Raw genomic sequence first — 8,962 nt, 5'->3', positions numbered from 1 at the left:
TATTAACAAATAGAATAACAACAACAATAAATACATTTGGACGTTTCTACTATGGTACACAGTTGAGTGATGAAGAGAAGTTGAATTTAGATAACAAGATAATCAGACTAATTAATTTAAAATTTTAACTAATTAAAAATTTATTTCTTATTTGAATATAATTGATTATTTTAAACGAGAATGAACTGTTAATATTACATCAATAAACCTGTATCAGCTACCGTCTCTAGAGGGCATTGACAAGACAGAGGATCGTCTACGATGTTCTTCTATCTTTCTCCACTGCCATAATAACGTGGACCTCACTATACTTCAACTTCAACTTATCTTCTTTTACTTTTCATACAACTAGGAAATGAATTATTTATTTCTAATCTCAATAATATAACATGATATTGTGTGCTTCAAATTTATCCCAAATAATTCTGTTAATTAACTATTTTTCACATTTTTCCTCAATAAGTATAGGGAAAAATAACTTTTTTCCTAATCTCATTGATTTTACAAGATAACAAGATAATCAGACTAATTAATTTATTATAACGTGGAACTCACTATATAACTTCAACTTATCTTCTTTTTTTTCATACAACTAGGAAATGAATTATTAATTTATTTATTTATAATCTTTATAACTGATATTGTGTGCTTCAAATTTATCCCAAATAATTCTGTTAATTCACTATTTTTTTATTTTTCCTACATAAGTATAAGTTTTTTTCTGAAAAAAATTAACCTTTTTCTCAATCTCAATGATTTTATGTAATTTTGCGTTCTCATTTATTTTTCGTTTATAATAATAACTTTCTCTAATGTTATGACTTTTTCTAATACTTCATTCACATTAATTTTCTTCATTCTTATCATACTTTCTGGGCCGGTTCCGAGCTCGGGATTTAGCTAAGTTCTGGACTTTAAACAGCTGGAGTCAGAAAATTGGCTTTCCAAAACGGGGCCTAGTCGCAGTTTTCATGATAATCTTTATTTTCTCATTTTTATAATTGGAAACGTTTTTCCTTGACGAAATGAAACATTAAATAATTCATAATAGCTGTAACTTCACACTATTTTCTCTTCATTTTATTTTGTGTTCAACTTTCTAGTTTTTGAAATTTAATTTAAACGTGGACTGCGACTTTGCCCCGTTTCGGAAAGCCAATTTTCTGACTTCAGCTGTTTAAAGTCTAGAACTTGGCTAAATCCCGAGTCGGAAACCGGCCTTAAGGTGGGTTTTCGTTTGTGCGTGAATGCCGTCTTCGACCACGACAGTGTGAGAATCTCAGATCGGGTAGATTTCAATTTGTCTATATAATCTGAAAGATCATGTTCAATTATGTTTTAATGGGGGAGGTTGAGTTTATACTTCATTTCGTTTCAGTTTAGTTTCATTTCGTCAAGGAATAGCTATTTGTGCAACTAGTGCGCAAAGTGACAGTTTGCTGCACCTAAAGAAACGTTTACGCCCGAGCCGTAGGCGAGGGCGGAATGGTTTGTTGAGTGCAGCAGAGGAACTTTGCGCACGTATTTCACATTAAGTTTTTCCTACAGTTACCATTGAATATGAAAAGTGGGTAATTATGGGTAAAATTGCCTGAATGCATCAAATGTTTTTCTGTGTAATTTTATTATTGATAAAACCTTAATCCTAAAATCCTAAGTCCTCGTTGTCCTTGGTTATAATATATAATGAATAATAATTAGCGCGTTGTGCTTGGTTGCACCTCTGCTCACTATAGCAGCCACAGCAGTCACTGTTACCAACTTCATTTTGATTTTGCTGCACTGTTGCTCCATATAACCTACTAAGTATTTTGCGTTGCCATGTTGCAAATCTGGAGTGCAGAAAATTTTTCCCGCACTAGAGCGGAAAAGTGATTCTTTGCGTTCTGTAATCAGTGCAGCAATGGCCACTTTTCAACGTAACTGTAGGAAAAAACTATTCCAATTACGGAAAAGAAAAATAAAGATTATCATAAAAACTACGACTACACCCCGTTTCGGAAAGCAAATTTTCTGACTCCAGCTGTTTAAAGTCTAGAATTTAGATAAATCCCGAGCTCGGAATCCGGCCCTTAATCGTTTCTACTCAATTATCTCTCAAGAACTTACATCAGGAGAGAAACTAAATTTTTTTCTAATAAATTGAAAGATTTTATTTAATGTTGCACAAGATAATAAGCATGTTAGATATAATTTGCAATGTACCACTACTGCATAATGAAACATTTTCACGTTTCACACAATTTCTATATTTTTTTACTCGTTTCAGCTTGATAAATTTCCCAGTCGTGTTAAAATAAATGACATATTTAATATACTCTTCCAGGAAAGGATATCGTTAAATATACTTCACTAAGAATGCAAGGTTATCTGTTGAGAGTGGGCCGATTTAAGTAGATTCAACACAATATTACATTATCCCAATCCATGCGCATTTCATCCAAGTATCAACCAATCATTCTCCACTTCATACTTTGTCAAATTTTCATTGGATCGTTAACTATAGTGTCAGTTATGTGAATTCCTGTATACGCCAGGATGTATTGTAATCTACATAAACTAGTAGTTCTGTAAACAGTAGACCTCACGCAGTATTCTCAACCACAAGTACCTGATTGAAACTTTAGACCTTATGGAATACAGCAATAGACTGGCTTCTCCACACATCTGTGTAATCACTTGTCAGCTGATTTATGATGAATAATTCTATAGACTGATTTTTACTCTTATATTGGCGTATGAAGGAGGCTCCTTTTTCCTTTTTTATTATCCTTGAAATGCAAAATTTCCAAAACCTTGTAAATACGTCGACGCGTAATTAAAAAAGGAGCATACCTGTCAAATTTCATGAAAATCTATTACCGCGTTTCGCCGTAAATGCGCAAAATAAAAACATATAAACATTTAAACATTAAGAGAAATGCCAAACTGTCGACTTGAATCTTAGACCTCACTTCGCTCGGTCAATTATCCCAATCCAATGCGCATTTCATCCAAATATCAACCAATCATTCTCCACTTCATACTTTGTCAAATGCTCATTGGATCGTTAACTATAGTGTCAGTTATTGTGAATTACTGTGTACGCCAGGATATATTGTAATCTACATAAACTATGAAACCTAACTTGATATTTAATTATTATTAAACGAAAATCCCAATTAAATGCTGTAAATCACCCGAAGACTTCTGCTACTGCAAATATTGACAACAGGGTAAACAGCTAGATAGAAATTCGTACTATACAAAATTTGTTTGTCAGCCCGGGAATCGCTTCTATCCAGAGATTGTCAGTTTGGTGTAAGGGTAAGCATTCCTTACCGGCAATTAGGAGGTACTGGGTTCGATTACCGGGCTGACAAACAATTTTTGTATAGTACGAATTTCCATCTAGCTGTTTACCCTGTTGTCAATATTTGCAGTAGCAGAAGTCTTCGGGGTGATTTACAGCATTCAATTTGGATTTTCGTTTAATAATGATTATTCATTAATAAACATTTGAACAAATGTAACTTTAATATTTATTTCCATCTGATATTTAATCATAAATTGTCTGCTTTTGTAAATAACATGCATTACTTTCTTGAGCTAACATCTGTATTAAAATTGTAACATTTTTGTTTGGCCTAAATACAGTGAGTCTCATTTTTGTCACTTATTCACTTGAAAATTAATTAATTAACTCAGTTAATCCATGTTCAGTCAACTATAGTGAGGTCCATGTTATAATGGCAGTGAGAAAGATAGAAGAACAGTGTTGTCGATTGGCACTGCCTTCTATAGAAGATAGTTGATACCGGCATATCTATCTGATGTAGTACATTAACAGTTCATGTTTGTTAATAATCTTTAATTATATTTTGTTCGTCAAGAAAAATATTTTTCATTGATTGAATAATAATTTTTCATAGTTCAGATGGATATTTTGTTAATTATACTTCCACACTGTTGAAATACGATCTATAGTGAGGTCCACGTTAAATGGCAGTGGAGAAAAATAGGAGAAAAACATTGCTGAACCTCTGTCTTGTCAATGCCTTCTAAAGACGGTAGCAGATACAGTTTTATTGATGTAATATTAACTGTTCATTTTTGTTTAAAATAATAAATTTTATTTTATTACGCAAAGAATTATATCTTTTTAATAATTTCATAATGAATTTACATAATCAAGATGAACTATTTTGTTAATTGATTATTAATTCTACATTGTTAAAAGACGATCTGGCAACAGAGCAAAGCGAGATATAGCGCTTTGTTGAATGGTAGACAAGGATAGCAATACCATTGCTAATCAAACACTGCCATTATAACGTGGACCTCACTATAGCAGCTTTGTGGAGCTAGAAAGGGATAGCGCTATCCGCTTTGTCGAGTGATAGACAAGGATAGCAACACCAATGTTAATCAGGAGCTGTAATAATGTGGATCTCTCCAAAGCACTTTTATAAGTTGCATGTAAAAAATTGAATATAGCGAATTGTCTTTTTCATAATGAATCAAGGATTTAATAATATGATACAATTTATAATTGACAGTGTTCTTCTATCAATATGGATTATTATTAGTCGAGAATATCGATGTTTGATTCAAGTAGGAAATCCTACGTTTGATACATTATCAGAAAACGGTGCATTTCTAATGTCATTTCAAAGAAAACAAAACTACTGTATTAGAAATAATTTCCACGTTCTTTCTCATTTTGCAATATTCAACAATATGTCAAGTATCGACTAGTCATACTATAGATTTATATCGGTTTCTGTTACAGTATCGAGAGTTGCAGGTAATCGAAGTAGGGCTGTTGAAGAAAAACGTCTACACAAAAATCGTTGAATGCACTTGAGGATAATTCAGCGATTTATCGACTATCCGCTAATATCGATGTATCAATCTTGTTACAGTATCGAGAGTCGCAGGCGAGAGTCGAAGAACTGGAAACTGCTCACTCGCACCTACAGAAACGATTAGATAAATTGAAAATGCAAAATCAGCACTTTTAAAAGAACTGTAGCAAGACTGCACCACTCATAACAAGTAAGTAGTATCACTTCATCAAGATCTCATTTGATCTAGAATCAGTCCGGGTAGGCAATTTCAGTACGTCAAGTTCCTGTTGCCTCCAGAAAGTACATTGGATACAGTATCATATAACCTTCCTCGGTTATATTTATTATTATTATTTATTTATTATATTATATTATTTTCTTAGTCTATATTATGTAAATTCATCTATAATTTTGCTGTATTGTAAGCTATTGTATATAAGTGTATAAGCCAGTATATTGTAATCTACATAAATAAAGTACTCAATCAATCAATCAATCGGTAAATTGAGAATGTATATGCAAAATGTGAAGTTAATGAGTTGAGTAGTTGAGACGTGATGATGCGTCATTCTTGAATTTCCTATCCCCCACAAGTATAAGCCAGTCCCTTTCTTAAGGCTGGCCACTAACGGTTGAACATGCATCATAAACAAACATGCTACACACGTTAGTCTTATGCTAGAAGCACACCAGTTAGTCAAGACAAGACACGATCAGACACGTTTAGTAACAATACTCCACATAGCTGCTTATGACGCAACACACACTGATTAGTCATTGCAATTAGACATGTCTTCATAAGCAACTATGTTAAGTATTGTGACTAAACGTGTCTAGTCATGTCTTGTCTTGTCTTGACTAACTAGTGTGTGCCTAGATTTACATTTTGTGCCATCTCAGCGAAATTGCATACATTCTGTATTCGTCCATACAATAAGTACATCATTGAAATGATCGGGAGGGAAAAATAAGATAACCTTGTGCTATTCCACTCCCAAATTTAGATAAGGTTACACATAGTTCGAAATAGATTAAGTCTTCTAGTTCTTCACTGCACAAAATTTTCAGTCCTGAATATTTTCACAAAGTAGAATTTCAAATCTAGATGCGTTATCATTTGAAGCGTTGAACTATTCAGATTAGTTTATCGCTGAAACAGTCATATACTAAACTCGTATCTATTTATTTTTATTTTCTATTTTTTTTATTGTGCAAATACTATAGTCATTGGAGGAAAATAGTCTGAGCCTGTACTATTTCTCTCCAAATTTTTGATAAAATGTTAATGTTGTCCAAAGTTGAGGTTATGATATCACACACTGCTTCTTCACTTGATTTTTGATCCAGGAATAATATTTAAAGATTTTGAATTTTGAAGGTTGACATAATACTTGAATCACAGAATGTATCACAATGAATAAAAAACTTAGAAATATTACACTACTTGAAAATTTGAATACAAAATCACAATCCTACTCACTATTACAGCTGTTATGAAATGCTTCGAGTAGACTTTTTGACATCAGGTTTTTTTTTGTATGTCCAATCGCTGTTGTTCATTTTTTACTAGCTCACCCGGCGAACTTCGTACCGTCAAAAAGTCAATGTATCTCATGTCACACTTGATTTTATTTGGTGAATCATGAAATTTATCTGACAATAAATATTTTTATTTACATCTCAGTACGGACTTCCTATGTGCTTATAACTACTACGTTTTAATACCAGTTAATATAAATTTTATCACAGAGTGACGTGTTTATTACAGCTGGTAAGTTCATATGCTAAATCATATTATCACAACATGATCATCCCCGTTCTACGTCAGCCGCTCGGCCGACAATTTCGGAAAAATAGGTCTGTAAAATGGAATTATATATAATTATTATTAGCCCCCCTATTGAATTTCTGGTCAGAATCCCTCCCCAATATTCACACAACATATTCCAAAGTTTCATGTCGTTCTGTCAAGTAGTTTTCGAGTCTATAGGGAACAAACAAACAAACAGACATTCAATTTTATATATAGAGATTGCTGCTCTATTTATTCATTTATTGTATAAATACTATAATCATAATACAATTATGACATTGGAGGAAAAACTAGGCTGAGCCTGTACTATTTCTCTCCAAAAATTTTGATAAAATGCTATTGTTGTCCAAAAGATAAGGTTATGTAATCACACACTGCTCCTGCTTCGTCACTTTCGGTCCAGGAATGATGATTTAAAATTTCGAGGTTGATTTTATACTCTAAATGAATCACAGAATGTATCACAATCAATAAAAAACTTGAGAAATATTGCACTTATTTAAAAAATGTTAATACAAAATCAAAAACCTACTCACTATTATAAAATTATAATTTGTAATTTCAGTGATATATTATGTTATTGTTGTTTATTTTATGTTAGACACCTCTCGCTGAAGATGAACATGTCTATTCCTTTTCTAATAATATATTTGATTTGTGCATTGTTAAATGCAAATAGAAAATAATGATGTAAACATACCGTTAGTGGGCAGTCTCATATTTCTTTTTATATTGTTTCAATAAATTAATTTATTTTTCCTACAGTTACGTTGAAAAGTGGCCATTGCTGCACTGATTACAGAACGCAAAGAATCACTTTTCCGCTCTAGTGCGGGAAAAATTTTTGTGCACTCCAGATTTGCAACATGGCAACGCAAAATACTTAGTAGGTTATATGGAGCAACAGTGCAGCAAAATCAAAATGAAGTTGGTAACAGTGACTGCTGTGGCTGCTATAGTGAGCAGAGGTGCAACCAAGCACAACGCGCTAATTATATTTCATTATATATTATACCAAGGACAACGAGGACTTTAGGATTTTAGGATTAAGGTTTTTATCAATAATAAAATTACACAGAAAAACATTTGATGCATTTCAGGCAATTTTACCCATAATTACCCACTTTTCATATTCAATGGTAACTGTAGGAAAAACTTAATGTGAAATACGTGCGCAAAGTTCCTCTGCTGCACTCAAAACCATTCCGCCCTCGCCTACGGCTCGGGCGTAAACGTTTCTTTCGGTGCGCAAAACTGTCACTTTGCGCACTAGTTGCACAAATAACTATTTAATATTTGTTTTTTTCATTTCAGATGAGTGGTGATTATATCTACTACGCCAGCGAACTAGTGCGTGTGGGATACAAGAACTTCGAATTTTATTACTACTTATAAAAAACTTTTGAAAGTTAGAGTGATTAATTTATTAATTAATAAGGGGCCAGCAAGCGAAGCGAATCATAAGTGTGTGCTTTAGTGCTTTTAAAAAATGAATTTATTTATTGCAAGTGGAAAAATATATGTTGTCATTGAGTGTGTGTGTGTGTGTGTGGAGAGAGAGAGAGAGAGAGAGAGAGAGTGAGTGAGGGAGAGAGTGTGAGACAGAATTAAATTGAATGATTACCTTTACTAAGGGCGGAGTTAGGACTCCTGGTCCTCTCTGCCACACAACCCCAAATTGAGAGAGTGTGTGTGTGTGTGTGTGAGAGAGAGAGAGAGAGTTTGTATGTGAGAGAGAATCATAGATAATCATTAAACGTGCAAACTAATATTCGTTTTCATTGATAGATTCTGTAATCTCTCTGAGAGAATCTTTCTGTTTATCCGGTAGCTTTTTATTGTGCTGACAATTATATTTGAAGTAAATATTACTAAGGAAAATGCTTTTTCAATCCTAAATAGTCTGGAAAAATACTAAAATTCACGAATTATCTTATGAAAATGAAAAATATTTTGATGGAATCACATATAAATTATTGATATCAATTGAATCGCTAATTGCAGGAAGGGAACATGTCCAGTTTTCATAATTTTACGGAGAGACAAAAAACTTATTTAAACCTGAACCTAAACCTGTAGTAAACGATGTATTCAAAACGTCGTCATTACAATGCTTTCAGTAGAACATGTATCCTTCCTACAGTAAACAATGATCTTACATTAAATAGTTGAAAAAAAACAATTTTTAAAAAAGTTGGACATGTTCCCTCTCTGCAATTAGCGATTTAATTATAAATCAGATTCATCTCTGAGGTTTTTTGAATTTTGATCATGAAGCTACGATGCTTTAAAAATACATAGAAAGGATCCAACATCCAAA

The 8,962-nt window shown here is 32.8% G+C and overlaps 1 long non-coding RNA gene across 1 annotated transcript; it reads left to right on the top strand.

Moving 5' to 3' along the window:
- The first annotated feature begins 4,908 nt into the window (after positions 1-4,908).
- On the top strand, positions 4,909-8,035 carry LOC120349208. The gene is made up of 2 exons (XR_005570305.1): positions 4,909-5,037; positions 7,957-8,035. It is a non-coding gene; the product is annotated as an uncharacterized LOC120349208 (long non-coding RNA).
- The last annotated feature ends 927 nt before the right edge of the window (positions 8,036-8,962 follow it).

Source organism: Nilaparvata lugens, unplaced genomic scaffold (genome assembly GCF_014356525.2).
Source record: "Nilaparvata lugens isolate BPH unplaced genomic scaffold, ASM1435652v1 scaffold8719, whole genome shotgun sequence".
NCBI classification, from domain to species: domain Eukaryota; kingdom Metazoa; phylum Arthropoda; class Insecta; order Hemiptera; family Delphacidae; genus Nilaparvata; species Nilaparvata lugens.
This window is presented reverse-complemented; position numbering and strand designations above follow the sequence as displayed.